Below are 16,069 nucleotides of genomic sequence, written 5' to 3'. Positions count from 1 at the left end.
GTCCCCCATAGATTGCAGCTCCCCTTGATTGACACCAGAGTCCCGGATAAATGGTAGTGGCCCTTGCTTGTTGTTCTGTGCCTCAATCCTTTATCTGGAAAATTCTCAAGTTGCAGCTTAAGCATTGTGTCTTCAGGAAAACCTTTGCCTTCTTTCCCAGGCAGAGGCTATTAGTTTTTCCCCACTGTGTTCATGTAACACCCAGCATGCATTTCTATTACAGCATTACAATATAATGCATTAGTGTTTTATATACTAACACCAACACACACATAGTTCCTCAAAGGCAGGTAACATGTTCTTTCTATGCTCAATACTTGGTTCAAGACCTAGGTGATGTAATGTTTAAGAAATGTTTGTTGATTGAATAGACAGAACTCTATATAACTACTTACAATCTTCTGTAATATTGAATATCTACCCATTGATTTGTCAAAACATGTATCACCTTACTCTATTCTCAGTGTTTCCCATTTGTGCCCTGAAAGTAACATTCTTTGAGGTCCAAGGAAGGCTGGGAGAACTACAGCTGGAGAGGATCTCCCCGTACCCATTCCCATTCTGGGAAGAGTCCTACATCGTGGTCCGCAGACCACCATCCATCCGCATCAGCTTAGGATCTTTCCTTCCGTGGTTCAGCAACTAGACCCCACCGAAAAACTCCACTCCAAGCAGAACAGGGCTGAAATCATATTTTCACGGGATGTCAAACCTCCTCTCCTACCTTAAATGAAAGGTATTATTTCTGAGAGGAGAATGTCACACTCCACCACCAAAATTCTGCTTCCTCGGCAGAAAACCCTGGCAGTTTCTCTGCATGGCTGGCAGCTCTCCACCCAAGGCCAATGCTGGGAAATGCACTGGGCTCCACACAAATCTTGAGAGCGCAGGCCCTTTGTGATTAAGACAAGGAAAGCGGAGTCCGCAAACAGTTGCTGTGCAGAAATGGGCTCTGGAAAGGAAATAGCGTCTAGGCACCGCCCCGGGACCCACCACAGATCCATGCTCCTCCAGAGAAATTCACCTATCACCTTACCAAATTTACTAAATTCTCCCCAGCTCAGCAACATTGGGGCCCTTTCCATGTAATGGATGGTTTCCCTGCCTCTTCTTCTTCGGTATATATAAAAATGTATTCTTCCTGGCTGCCAAAAAGCTGTCTATCCCTTGACTCTGTCTTCTTGCTAGAGACTGTGACCTGCTTCTGATTCACTCACATGGCAGCTGCCCTGGGATAAAAAGCTTTGCACGGAGCTGGGCAGGGTGGGAAAGGAGTCAGGCAGTCATTGCATTCATATAAATGGGAGACTGTCTCTACTTTTTAATGAGTCGGAGTGTAGTACTGGGGAGACCAGGTCAGAAAGTGACTTTCCGTCCCTTGGGCTTTCTGTTGTGTCAACTTGGTGTGTGTGGCCTGCGGGCTGATCACACCAAGTTCCCCAGAGTCTCTAGTGCACTCACTGCTTACCAAGCTGGTAGCTCTCAGTCAGGGCACTTGGGCCAGATCTCCCCAGCTCCGGAGCACCAGAGTTCTGCTTTTCCTCCCTCCCCACCAATCTCAAAGCGCCTGCTTCCTGACAGAGATGTGAGCCTGCTCTGGGCATAACCCAGATGATTAGCTCGGGTGTTCTGTGTCTTCTAAGTGCCCTGTGGCTGGGCTCAGGTGCCAGCGTGTTCCAGCCTACTGATTTCTGTGTTACAGACCCAACTACTCTCAGTCTAGGCTGCCAGCAGCTTTGGCAACATGATTTGAGTGTTGACTTCTATGTGGCCTGCACATTCTCCTAAGAATGCATCCTTACTTCCTTGATGTCCCCCCACACACACACCAGTCCCCAAGCCAACAGGCTCGGCTGTACCCTCATGTGACACTGGCTGGGTTTCCTAGGGAACCCACCTCCTCTAGAAAACTCACATTGACCCTGTCCTCCTTATGGAAGACTCTCCATTCAGGAATCTCCAGCCTGCTCCTCCATCACCTCTCTCTGTTGCATGCCCAGGGGCTGTATGCAAACATTTGCTTTGATTTGTAAAATGATCCATATAATTAGGGAAAAGAGTTAAATAAAGGGACTGATTTCAGAGAGCAGGCCCTTAATGACACTAATACCTGACAAAAGGGGTCATTATGATGGGCTAATGGGCCTTGCCTGGCATTCAGCTCTCTCAGGACACAATCCAACACACTCAATTATCTGCTAATCAGGGCCATTTTGTCAGAGGTTATTGCCCTGAAGTATCAATTATAGGAACATTATTAATACTTGATGGAGACACCACTTCCATGAAAGTGTTAAAACTCCTGGGGCGCGCCCCTCCCCACTTGTACCTACAGTGTGCAGTCTCTTTCTGCCCTAATTGAGCTACCGACCTGGGGCTTCCCATGACCTATTGGGTCTACTGGGAAGGAGCCAAGGCTGTGATGATGTTCCCGAATTTGTCACCTGTGACCGGAGCTGGCAATCCCAACTCTTAATGCCACCAGCTGGCAACAGTGACTTAGCCCAAAGCCAAGGCATTACTGACTCAAGATGTGGGAGGGGAGCTATGAGCTACAGGAACAAGAAGTGTGTGTGTGTGTGTGTGTGTGTGTGTGTGTGTGTGTGTGCGTGTGCGCGTGCGCGCGCACGCGCGCGCGCATGAGCACCTGTGTATATGTTTCTGTCTTCCTTCTGTCTGTCTGTCGTCTCTCCCCTTCTCTCTTCCCTCCCTTCCTTTCCTCCTCTTTCCTTGGTGTGTGCTTGCTCTCACACTCTCCACTCTCAGGTCTCCTCCCCCCCCTCTCTCCCTGCCCACTTTTCTCCCCCTTCTTTACATTCCCTTTCCTCCTTTTCACCAATGGAGCTCAAACAAGACAATAAGAAGCCAAGGGACCGTGATCTCCCACCTCAGAACACATATGTCCAGGACACAATCTATGCCGCAACCTAGAACACACTTCCCGCTAGCGGATCTGTCACCTGTGAGGAGGTGGTGGTGGCAGACACAGAAACTGGAGGGACACCTCTGAAAGGCAGGGCAGGTTAGGAGACAAATCACAAAAGGGGATTTGGAATCAAATCAAGCCCGGCTGCAATTCCTGTGCCAATGCTCACTGGCAGCAAGATCTCAAGGAAGTCACTTAACCTCTCTAACCCTCTGTGGAGACAGGATCTGGGGCAGGGGTGGGCTTTAGGACGACAGCTGTGCTACTTACTAGTAAAAACTGGAATGGGTTATTCAGCCTCCTTGAAATCCAGTTTTTCCCATGCAGGCTACAGCTAGTCTTATCCATAAGCTAGAGCCGCAAGGCAGGCCAAACAAAAACCTGCATGGAGACGTGACGGCTAGGTGCCATTCCCAGGATGAATACTAACTTTGAGGTAGGCTCTGAGGTAGAAAGAGTAAGTAACAACCCCAGATGCTCAGAGAATGCAGACTCTCTCTGTCCCTCAGACACCTGTGTAGCTAGAGTTTTCCTGCCTTGTCCACAGTCAGGACAAATCTCGTGTAGCCCAGAAACCTCTTTTTTTGTTTTGTACTAGCAAAGGCTAAACCCACCATGCAGCTTAATGTGCCACTTGCAGAGGCCTCATTCCCACCATACTGCAGACCGAGCCCGCACACTAGGAACCCACCAGTAGCTCAAACCAGCAGGCTGCCGCTCACTTGAGAGAGACAATTAGGAAGCAGTTTTTAGCTCCGTTTTAGAATCTTTTCTCAGGTTTTAGGTAGAAACTCTTGCCAACATGTTGGGCGCCATTTGTAGCTAGAGTTTTCCTGCCTTGTCCACAGTCAGGACAAATCTCTGTCACCCGCCAGTCCCACAGCCGCTCAGACCCAACCAAGTAAACACAGAGACTTATATTGCTTACAAACTATATGGCTGTGGCAGGCTTCTTGCTAACTGTTCTTATAGCTTAAATTAATCCATTTCCATAAATCTGTACCTTGCCACGTGGCTGGTGGCTTACCGGCATCTTCACATGCTGCTGGTCATGGCGGCGGCTGGCAGTGTCTCTCTGCCTCAGCCTTCTGCTTCCCAGAATTCTCTTCTCTCCTTGTCCCACCTACTTCCTGCCTGGCCACTGGCCAATCAGTGTTTTATTTATTGACCAATCACAGCAATTTGACATACAGACCATCCCACAGCACACCTGCTAACATTTGCTCTTGGTAAAGAAGGTGGCAGTGGACTCCTGAGCCCTCCAGTGTCTGGCATCACGGGAAGGTGATGGTTTGAGAGAAGCCGCTTCTTGGAGACGGATACGACTCTCATACTTCCATGGCCCAGCAGGCCTGGACTTTCCCATTTCCACCAGGGCAACAAGCAAAAAGAAGATTCACCCATGTGGGAATCTCCAGGAGTCTGGTTTATAGGCAGAGTTCAGTCTTGGGAGGAAAGAGTTAAGCAGAAGAGACGGAGGCATTCTCTCTGCTCTGGTTTAAGAAACAGAGATTTAAAGCATGACCCCCTCATGCATTTGTCAACAGGTGTTGCACACATCCTAAGATCTGAGTGCCAGGACCACCTACTGTGTAAAGGGAAGCCAGCTCTGGACAGCTCAGTTCTGCTGCAGTTTGGTCCCTGTGATAATCTGGTATCTACTGACACACAACTCGAGCTTTCTGGGTATGTGCACTGCTCAGTCGGGGGGGGGGGGGAGAGGGGGAGCCCAAGGAAAGACAGAGCATAAAGACAAGTGTCCGAAGACGCTACCCAGAGGAGGCAACCTTCTCAGCCCAGCAGAGTCAGAGAGCAAAGAAGTGGATTTCAGCAAAACTATGAAGTTCCAGCCAGGAGTCTTACCCTAAAAGTAGCTGAAAATGAAGAAATAGAAACCACAAACTCTTCCCTGGACATCGGAAAACAGCAAATTGGAGGTATTTCTTTGACTTTAGTAGAATCCAGTCCACTGAAGGATGACAGGTGCGCCCCATCCTGTAGTTCACCCAGGATGGCCAAAGAGGAACTGTCACTTACAAGCAGAGTGACCTGACATCTGTTTGGCCCAGGCCTTGGTGGTAGGAAGGGCTGGTTGAAGGAAGGGCGGAAGATACTTCAGGTCCACCCTATGACCCTCGATTGTGGCTTATGAATGTGCTGTTTGGTGAACCTAGGTAATTAGTGTTTGTGTTAAGCAGTTACAGGGTTAAGTGCTACCAGGGGTTTGATCTGGGCTGACAGAGCCTGAGCTGCAGAGTGGGGTGGTTGCCTAGCAACAACACCTGTAGCACATTAAGCAGCCAGTCAGCTTTGTCAACTTCTAGCAAAGGCTTTGTAGAGCAGAAATGGGGGGGGGGGGGGCAGGGAGGCCACGGAGGTTGATAGGGCATAGAGGTGGAAAGCTGGGCAGAGGGTCTCAGGATAGAGGGGGTCATGGGTGGTGGGGGTATCAAGCAATTCCTGGGTCCTTCCGGGATGGCTTTGTGTCATTTGCCTCAAGCAAGGGAAAGGAAAACATGGTCAGGTAGGTGCCCTCACCCAAGTAAGTGTCCTCAGTACTGTTCTCATTGCTTCCTAAAACCTCCAAAGCACCCAGCCGTCACCCCAAGCCCTCTCCCACACAAGCTGCCTCCAAATTGGATCCCTGGGGAGGGGGCCTGAGGGAGAAGTGCTCTTGTTTTGTTTGCAGATTTGAGGGGATCAGGAACGAAGAGAACAAAAGCAGACACCCCAAGAGAGGAAAACCCTGCCCTCTTCCTGTTACGCTTTCCCACGTGACTTTATGGACATCATCCCATGTATACCGAGACATGGCTAAAAAGAAAGGAAAAAAAAATAGATTTGGGAAAGGATGGGGACTCAACAATACCATTGCTAATTAGGGAATTCATGGTCTAGTGAGCACCTGACTTTTGCCAGCATTCCCAAACTGCCTCAGAGTAGAGTGATACATTTAAAAAAAAAAAAAAAAAAAGCCATCTGAATGTTGCCTGAACAATCAGAAGGCTTGGATCAACTCAACTTCCACCCCTCATAAGCCATGAAGCCCTTGGCTATACCTACCCTGAGACACAATGCCCAGTAGGGCATAATTACAAACTGACCCGCTTCCCTGATGAGGGGCAAAGGAAGTTATTTAAGTAAAAGCCTGTTACAAATGCTATAAATCCTGCTATGCGGTGGAGGGACCCGTATCACAAAGACGGTACGAATAAATCTGCTCTTTTGGAATCAGCTGAGCTGTTTGTTATTTGGCTCCGCACGCCAGGGAGAGAAGCAGCCACGTGTTGTGTTGCTGGGTAACTCGGTGGGGCGGGTAGCACTGAGCAGGGGCCTATTCATTGATTCTAGGCTAGGTTCACTGGTTCAAATCCAGCCCCGGGGCCAACAATTACTGTAATCACTGGGTTTGGAATTCAGAGAGACTGACTTTCAGGAGACCTTTCGCTCATCTACGACCCACTGAGTTTACGGCATAAACTTAGGCGTGTGGTTACAAAAGAAGCAGAGAGGCTGCAGAACCCGGTTCACAGGCCACACATCTGTGCCTACCTCCTTTGCACAGGTCAAAGCTTACTCCTTCTAGACCATCTTTAAAAGCATTCTAGGGGCTGAGGGGTGATGCTCTATGCTCTCCGAGCTGGGAAATAACTATCAACGTGCCTGGCCATATCTGACACTGTGTGCCCGTACCCCAGCCTCCCTTTCGTAGCTGAGAAAGTAAGCAAATCTCCCTTTTCCACACCACAGCTAAGATAGTTCCTTTTCCCACCCTAAAGTCAAACCACATCTGATTAGCACAAAAGGTATATATAGAAGCCGGCAGGCTTAAGGACCTGCCAAGCCAGAAAAGCATCTCCCCACCCCAGAACACACCAAGACTTCTGTGTGTAATTTTGCGGGTTTTCTATGTGGCTGTGGGGTCCGAGGGTGCCCTGCCACACCCAGGGTGGCACACACTTTGTGCGCGTGTGTACACCAGTGTGTCTGCCAGTCGCTCACTCCATGGCTCCCCTGCTCTCTGTGTTGTACTGTTATTTTCATGCTCGGGGTTATATTTAACTCAAGTCATAATATTTGGGGGGTTGGAAGCCTGCTGTTTCACCAAGAAAGGCATTTGAATATTCTCAGTTCCAGAGAATTCCAAGGGCTCCGGGAAGAGAGTGAGGCGCTTGCCCCAGATTTGTCTGACACCTCGTGGTCACGTGGACTCCATTAGTGGATGACTGAGGCGTTGAGCAGGCAGCCTAAAGGAATGCTGTAGAAACGCTGAAGAGGAGCCCCTGAGTGATGTCAGCAGGAGGCTGATGCCTCTGGGTGTCTCGGGGCACTCACCCCACACATCCCCACAGGGAGGGGAGCTCTAATTGGCAATATCACCTGCCCTGTCACCACCCTACATCTTACACATCATGCCAGTCTGAGGGGGGACACAGAACTAGAGTCCCGTGTGGCAGGAAGAGAGGCGTATCTCAACTCATCCTGCCTCTGTCAAGCAGGCAAAGCGTGCAAATTGAGCCCTACCCTGTCCCAAGGAGCAACCATTTTCCCCTCAAGATGTCTTGGCAAAGTTAGCATGAGGCAAAGCATGGGTTGTCCAGCAAGAGCAGAAATGAGGACAATATTATTTTTATCCCTACATGGTCATTCTTGATGACAGGTGGGTCCACCTGTGAGCGGATGCTATAGGTTCCCCGTACACTCCTGGGTTCTAAGCCTTTCCACTATCTGAACAGTCTTTCTGGGGTAAGTTTGGAGTAGACCACATGGGGTGGGGCGGGGCGGGGGCAGTTGGGGGACAATTCCAGAGTATGCTATGGTGGGACTGACTGACAGGTAGATGAAGAGTGAGGACAGACAGGGCTGCTCCGTCTCTTTATTTGTTTGAGATTGGGCCTCAATCTGTAGGCCAAGCTAGCCTGAAACTGGTTCAGGTTCCTGCCTCAGTCTCCAAAATGATGAAATTACAAGTGTGTGCCACCACATCGGTCTCAACCATATCTTTCTGTGTTAGAGGCGAGAAGGGAAAGTGCCGTATCCTGGGGTAGCCAGCACCATATGAGCCCTTCACCAGCAAGGAGGACAGCAGAGACTTGAAGGCTCATCCCAAAGAACAGGGCCTACTGATGACAGGAAGCCTCTGCCAGGCGGAGGGGCCTGGGAGCAGGAGAGAAGGGGGAGTCAGTCCAGTCCCAAGTCCTCATGGGACATCTCCAGCCAAGCTTAAGTACTAAAACCAGTATTGGCTTCACATTCATGGGAACTGACATATGGTATAATTTTTTTTTAAAAAAATCTTCCAAGTTCCCTAGGCAGCTTTGACGTGAATATTAATACTAACATAATTTCATGATGATTAGAGAACACAATTAGGGGCTATTAATAATGACACAAATAATGACATTTAAGGCCTCATTTTAATTTGAGTAATATTCTGTCTGGTGGTATTTAAACAGCTCTGTCTAGCACAATTAGTGCAGGGCTAGGGTGCATTCACTGCTCATGGAATCTACCAGTCCCACCTCACCAATTCACCTCCATGACAAGAGAGAAATATGGGGGTCAGTGACACGATTCTGAGAAGCATCCAGAGAACGCCCTCTGTCCTAGATGCAGTCTGACCCCTGGAAACAGTTCTCCTGGACAGAGACTTGGGTCCAGGTTCTTAAGAGTCCACAGTGGCAAAGACTGCTGGTGGCTAGAGCCCACTAGACAGTAGACGGTTCCATCTTTCCATCCGCATCTTCCCAGGAGGGGTGTAATGGCTCTTCTTGACTGCCAACTCGGTTGGATTGAAAGACACCTAGGAGATGGGAAAAACACACTTCCTAGAGTGTTCTGAGAAGTGTTGCCAGAGATGACTGACATGTGGAGCAACCTGTGGGCAACACTTGCCCTGAAATGGACAGTACCATATAACACACTGGGGGTTCAGTGTACTGAAGCAGAAGAGATAAGCCCACCATCAGAAGTTCACTCCCCATAGCCCCTGCTTTCTGTACACAATGAGGTGAGTGTCCTCGGCCACATACAGCTACCACCATAGTCTTCTTCCTCACCATTCATGCATGGGCCCCAGAAACTATGGAGCTAAGTGACTCTGCACTGACACCTCTGAAACCGTGAGAGGAAATAGGTGGTTTTTCCTGTAAGTTGTTTTGCTCATGCATTTTTACAAACAGGAAAAACAATTGAACCCATGGTACGAGGGGAAAGTGGGTTCCGTATTTCCAGTTCTCAGTGAAGTCCTATTGGACATACAACCTCCCCAGTGACTCCCAGAAGCCCCTTAGTGACTTTATTATGTGTCTGTCAGAGCACATCACATATCATCCTACAATAATGACCCACTAACATTCCCACCTCCCTCTCAGGTGGAGGGGTGGAGCCACGTCTTTTCTGCCTTTAAATCCTCAGGCTCCAGGTATACTGTTGGCTCCCAATAAATGCTCACTAAGTACCCTAATGGCTGAACAACCATGGTGGTTGCCCTCCACCCCTAGAGCACTGCTGAAGTTGATATTCCATTACAGTAATACACCTGCTGCAAGACTCTGAGATGTGTACAAGCCAACACTCCACCTCAACTTCTGGATGTTTGCAGCCAACAATAAACGTCTTAGAAATGACTAAGGTAGTTGAGGTGCGCAAAGAGGATGTGTCTGGGAAATGTGGGAAATGCGGTGTTTAAACAGAAGTCTGTGCCTTTTAGTACCTAAAGGAACCCAAGGTTCCTAACCTATGAATTAACTAGTGGGGGAAACAAACCCTAATTCCTTGGTGTAGTCTGCAAATTCTAGAATAAACTTGGCAAGGAATAGTAAGTATGGCTGGACTAGATGCTACATTTTTCTCCCATTCCTGTATCTAAAGGGCAGAAACCGCAAATGTCCTGATAAAGACAGACCGAATAAAGGAGGAAGCCAGAGGATGAAAGGAAGCGAAGAGGGAAAGGGAAAGCCTGTCTACTGAGCGCTGATCATGTGCCAGGCACGCGCGATGCTGAACGCCCACCATCCTCTTTGATCTTCACCATAATTCTTCGAGCTCTGCACTGTTATTATCCTCATTTCACTATTAGTGAAACTCAAGTACAAAGAGGCTAAAGTCATACGCTTGGTCACACAGCACTATGTGGCTGGGCCAGGCTAAAATCCCAAGTCTGTCTGACTCCAAAACCCAAGACTGTCACCACACGTTGCCCCGTGGGCAGGTGACTGGGAAGGACGAGGAGCATGTAAGCGTGTTTGTGCAACAAGGAGGAGGTTGGCCACCTGCCAAGGAACATCATAGAAGAGGCAACCTGTTGGTGCCCCTCCTACCCAAGGATCCTGCCGTTGGGCCTGCAGGGGAGAAATGGAAAGCCACTGGCCAAGGGCCAGCACCGGGAGCTCTAGAGCTGATGAGGGCTGGAGGCTGGCCCCCTGGAACGGGTGGCATTGGACATGCCCAAAGACACGGTTGGCAGGCAGCCAACTGCAGCACAGACTGACGGGCTTTGGCAGAGGCCAGTGAGGCTGTGGAGGCCAGGGCAGGGCCTGAGAGCTTCAGGGGACGTTAAGTGGAACCCTTTCTGGGTAATTGACTCTGTCTTCCCCTAGGACCCCCGCCAAGCCCAGGCAAGCCCCAGCCCTGACACGCTACAACCTGTCTGGAGTCTGCAGAGACAGAGCGCCTGGTTGACAGCAGGCTGGTGATTTTCTTCTAAGACTCACCCCTTAGGAGGCAAGGCTCCTTTTGTCTGAATCCCTAATGAGTGTGTAACAAATGGAACCATGAGTCCTCACCACCCACAGCTGCAGCGAGGGAGCCAGCAAACAGAGCAGCAGTGAATGGAGGACAGACTACACCCTCTTCACACTCCCAACACCAAGCACGGGGTCTCACGTGGGGCAGGGAGTCCCAAGGGCACTGGGTCGCCGATCCAAAGACTCTCATGGTAATAGGACTTTTCAAGACACTTCGTATTCTCTGATCACAACACGACTCGGTTTTCCAAAACACACCACTGTCCTTCAAATCTTTCCTTTTCCTCTGCCTACCCATCCCTCCCACCCAGCTCACCTCAAGGCAACAACAGGAAACATTGCCCGCTGTGATGGGGACCCGAGGTTCTAATCCCCTGACCCCTTGGGAAGTATCTATGAAAGGCACACGGGGGACTCGTGAACGCTACATGGAGATGGGGCTTCCTGGGAAGGAGAAGACAAGCCAAGAAGCAAGTCCACTGTGGGACAGCAGTGCCTGTCCTCTCTGGTGTCTGTGCTGCTTTTCATACCAGGAACTTCAACCAAGCTTCTCACCGCCCCGCTTAGCAGCAGGGCCAAAGCTGTGAGACATTGCTGTCCTTACCCACAGTTATCTGAGGTAACATATCTGAGGAATCTCCCTCTATCACCAGTCAGAAGTAGAGTACTTCGGATGCCATCTCTGAATGTTCCTTGGACACCTCACCCCCAAGTAGACCACAGTTATGACAGTTTTTTTTCTTCTCTTTGACCATCATAGCTATTTCCTCCAGGCTGGGCATGTCTATCACCCTCTTAATTCAGGGCAGCCATGACCACCTTGAACAGTTCTCATGACGTGAGGTCTATTAAAATTTCTTCAACGTGCCAGGAATGGTGGCTTGTGCCTGTAAATCCCAGCACTCGGAAAGACTAAGGCAGGAAGATCATCTACTCTGAAGGCAGCCGGAAGTCCAGAGTGAATTCTAGGCCAGCTTGGGCTACAGAGTAAGACCCTATCATTGAAGTTTTCCCTCATGGGAAAAACTCACACCATTCCCCCTGAAGCCCCTCCTATCCCCAAGATTCCAATCACCACTGTGAAAGACGTGAACAGTAGACAGGGTGGCCCTTCTTGGTGATGTAGCTGTTGCCAAAGGAACTCTTCGCTGGTGCAGCTTTTCATGAGCAGTCCACACTACTGTAGGACTCTTCTGTGCTACAAATGTCTATAAATTGCCCAGAGGACCTCCAGGCTCCTGCAAGTGACTCCAATAAACTTACTGACTCCCCAAGCTAGACTCGAATGGAATCATTTCACTGATTGGTTGGTGCCCCTTCTCTGTCTTGGGGAACAGACATTTCATCTTCCCAGGAAAGGCCATGCCACGGTCCCTCTTGTCTAAACTATTACAACAGACGCCTGATCAACATCTGGGACTCCTGTCTCTCCTGTCTCTATGCACCATTAGGATTTAGGTTCCTGACAGGGAACAACTATACTCAACATTCATGAAGAGCCGACTATGTTCTTCACATGTGTTAATTATGTAAACTGTATGTCGCCAACAGTAAACAGACCTATCATTCTCAGGGGAGAAAATGTCTGACTCTTAGTTCAAGGGCACAGTCCACCACGGCAAGGAAGTAAGGAGGTAGGAGCTTGGCTCACACTGCTGTTAACACGGCTCCCTTTCTCCATCTGTACAGCCCAGGATCCCAGCCAGGGAATGGTGCCACCCACAGCAGGTAGGTCTTCCTACAGCAATTAACAAGACAGTCGTCTACAGACATGCCTGGAGGTCCCTCTCCCAGGCTATTCTAGATTCTGTCCTGTTGACAATCAACACTGACCATGTCACATAGCAGGGAAATGAAGGAACCCAAATCCCAAGTTATCATTCTTACTCTCAAGACTCACAATGATATCATACTTGCTCTCTCCTACACACTTGGAGTGTCCTCTCAACTCTATCCCACCATAACTCCAAACTCCTTAGTATGCTGTGCCTTCACCGGCCCGTCCCGACCCGGCCTCTTCTCCAGCACCCCCTCCTTCACCTTACAGCCCAGCCCATGGGGGTGAGGGTGGGGCGCATTTTCTCTCTCAAGAGCCACCAGCATTAGCACTTTTGTTCTCTGGGTTTTCCCCCTGGGGCCATCAAAAGCCCGTCTTTGTCCTTTTGAACCTCCCCCAGGAAAGCACCGCTGGTAAAATCCAGGACACACCAAGTCACTATGTTTACTCTTCCCCCAGGTTCCTTAAGTGACCTCAAGTGGCTGCGTCCCTAGTGAAGGCAAACTCACCCCTCCAAGCATCAATGTCACCACCTGTGAAGGACAGTACTTACTTGCAAGAGCTGTTAGGTTTAGGAGGTCACGGGGTGGGGGTGGGGGGTTGGCTCCTAATGACTCTGAATTGAATCTGACGTCCTTTTCCCAGCTCCTCCTACACAGCACACATTACTGTCTGTAATCAGTTTGGCTGCTGTAATTCCCCACCCCCTAAGAAACCATATGTTACTCAAGTGATAGTGACTATGTCCTGGTCCCGTCAGCCTCTACGTTCCCTAGACACTTTACTGTGTGCCAACCATGGAACTCAAAAAATGCATGTTGTATGTGTGACTTCATCTAGGAACCTGATGAGCATCATGGTAAAGAGGTAAACCCAGGTGATTTCTAAGTGCCTTTCAACTCTTGAGAGTCTAGAACTCGTACCATCAGATCCCCAGAAGTCAGTGCGCACAACTGAACTCCGCTTGCCTTGCCCTTTTTGTTACCGGCAATATCAGCTGGAGGTCACACTGACTCTTCAAACCCACCCCTAGCCCCTTACATTTTTTTCCTCCCAATTATTTTTCCAGGGGTCTGGCATTTCTAGTCCACGCCAGGAAGCTGAAGTTCTCTGGCAGCCCCAAACCACGGCTGCCACTGGTAGGGAAGTCAAACTGGCAAATAGAAATGTCACTCAATCATTTCCCGGCGCTTTCCTCTCGCTGCCCTTCCCCACCGCATATAATGAGAAATTCTTTTTGCCCAAATATTGTTTGAATTTCAAATACACAATTTCCCTGGGGGTGACCAGATGAAAAGGGAAATCTGGTTTGCAACATAAGACCTCTATGCGGAAGTTGCATTGAGCGAACACCGAAACTAAATTTTTATTGAGCTCCTTGAAATGACGGGCACATCAAGGAAGCCAAGCTCCTTCCCCACTGCGGTATGCTTAAATTATTTTAAGTGAACACCCAGGAAGCACCCCTCAAGGGGTGAGAAAAGAAGAGAAGAATTTGAAACGCAGTGGGCAAAATGATAAATCTGCTTCGGCACTGAACTTCCAGATTCTGCCCCGACACTAGTCTCCTACGCAGGCTGTCTGTCCACAGCTGGGGTGATTAATGAGAAGGGGTGCCTAGGAGTCCCCCAGGACAATGACTTCCTACTGCACTCAAATCACAGAGGGTATTTTAACAGAAATACACTAACACCTGCGCCTACCCTGGACAAGGCGCTTTGTGTGTGTAAGGCTCAGGCTTCAGAGTTGCATTTAAAAGCTTTCAGAGAGTTCAAACATGCTTCTGGTGTCGGGTCTGTCCATAGAGTCAGAGTGTGTCGGGGTCTCCTCTGACCTGGAAGGTAATTTACTTTATTCTCAAGAATGGGTGTGGTTTGCCGATGCACAAGCACTCCTTCCAGGTAGGGCCTTGGGTAGCTTAGGGACGTTCTATCTAGCCATGGATGACCCTGAACTGCTGATGCCTCTGCTTCCATCTCCCAGGTGATGAAAATGGAACCATGGCCTCCGGTATGCTAGCATGCACTCCACCACCCGAGCTACATCATTGGGTCAGGCAATTCTCTAAATAACCTGCGCCCTAAAGTGAGTAGACCTCCCTCTAGCTAAAAACAGTCCACTCCTACGATTGAGGTATTAAGGGTTAGTTGTTAAAGGGCAAACAAAAACCAGGACTTTGGGGGCCTAGAAAGTTCCTTGTGGATCTGTGTGCCAGGTGGTAAGAATTTGTCGAGAGGAAAATGGGCGTGGGGGGGGGGGAACTATAGACTCTGAGAGTGGTTAAGAGATCCACTAAAATCCAAGGTGAGGCAGTAAGTAGCTGGGGGGAAAGTGGGTACGTGCACTGTTTGTTCTTCCAGGAGCCTTGCCCGGGACACGGCTGAGAGCTGTGCCCTGATTGGCTCCTGAATCCAGACAAGAGGAGACAAGTCCATGGAAAGCAGCACTTGCCCACAGTGGCTCATCCTGGGAGCCCCCATCTTCGTGGCTGATCAATGCACCTGAGAACTACCTCGCAAGAAGGTGCTAGGGAGACTGGAGAAAGGCGGGTGGGAAGAGGACTGATCCAGAGAAGGGTCTACGTTCCTGAAGGGGGTCCTGAAGACCCGAGAGCTCCCTTCAGAACCTGTAGGCACTGTCAGGGGCTTATGCCCGTGCAAACGGGGCTGAAAAGAAAAAGGAGGTGTGGCAGGGAGGGAACATGATCCATTCACTGCCTCCAGGCACTGGGGGCCATTGTGTTGGGAGTATCATGGGCCCGCTGACTGACATACTTCCTCCTGGCCCCCAGTAGCCTGGCTGCAGCCAAGTTTGAGTTAAACAGCAAACAGACAGGCCTGCTTGTAGTACTGCCCTTGCCAAAAGGCAAGAGGGCCACCCTTGGGCTTCCTAGCCCCAGGTCAGCTGCCTAAGTGCTCTGTCCTGCTTATGAAAGGGTCCCCTCTTTCTCTCTTTTTCAGCCCTGTGCTCTAATTTATCCTTCCCTTTGATAGCCAACTCCAAACACATTCCGCAGAGGCCGGGCCATCAGTGCACAAAGGCCTGTGCTCTCGGAGCTGAATGCAGCGCTTCACTCTTGGGGGGATTTCTATAGAAGGCAGAATCCACCAAACAAGCTCTTACACTTAAATCAGACAATGCCCGAGGTGGCAGCGAGGAGACCAGCGTTAATGACTCAGCGAGCAGTGCACTTCTCTGTTTAGAAGCTCTACCTCAGCATGAGAGAGCAACCTACTGCCCTTCCCAGCCTCCGCCAGATCCCTCCCCTCCTACCTAGAAAGCCAGCCGGTTGGCTCTCTGAATCCTGAGCATGGATCCCCCAGGCTCACTTCACTGAGTCCTCATTCCCTTCTCTGCCTGAGGAAAAAAAAAAAAAAAAAGAACAGAGGCATTAAGTCCTATGGGCTCCCTGTTCTCCTCTTCATTCTGAAGACAACGAAACCATGGCAACCATTCAAAGTCACAGTCAGCTGGTGATAGCCGGGACTAGAACCCTGCTCTCTCAACTCACTCCATCCCCTTCCATTCACAGGAGAACTAACACAAATAAAATGATTTGCATAAAGTACTCTAGATAATCCCTAGCACATAAATGCCTCCCAATAAATGCCGGGTGTT

At 49.7% G+C, this 16,069-nt stretch overlaps 1 long non-coding RNA gene across 1 annotated transcript; it reads right to left on the bottom strand.

The window, feature by feature from the left end:
- Window positions 1-8,324: 8,324 nt before the first annotated feature.
- On the bottom strand, window positions 8,325-15,844 carry LOC119088414. Its single transcript, XR_005092085.1, has 2 exons — window positions 15,725-15,844; window positions 8,325-8,729 (listed from the first exon to the last, which is right to left on the bottom strand). It is a non-coding gene; the product is annotated as an uncharacterized LOC119088414 (long non-coding RNA).
- Between the last annotated feature and the right edge of the window lie 225 nt (window positions 15,845-16,069).

Source organism: Peromyscus leucopus, chromosome 7 (genome assembly GCF_004664715.2).
Source record: "Peromyscus leucopus breed LL Stock chromosome 7, UCI_PerLeu_2.1, whole genome shotgun sequence".
NCBI classification, from domain to species: domain Eukaryota; kingdom Metazoa; phylum Chordata; class Mammalia; order Rodentia; family Cricetidae; genus Peromyscus; species Peromyscus leucopus.
The sequence above is the reverse complement of the archived record's forward strand: the minus strand, read 5'-3'. Positions and strand labels throughout refer to the sequence as shown.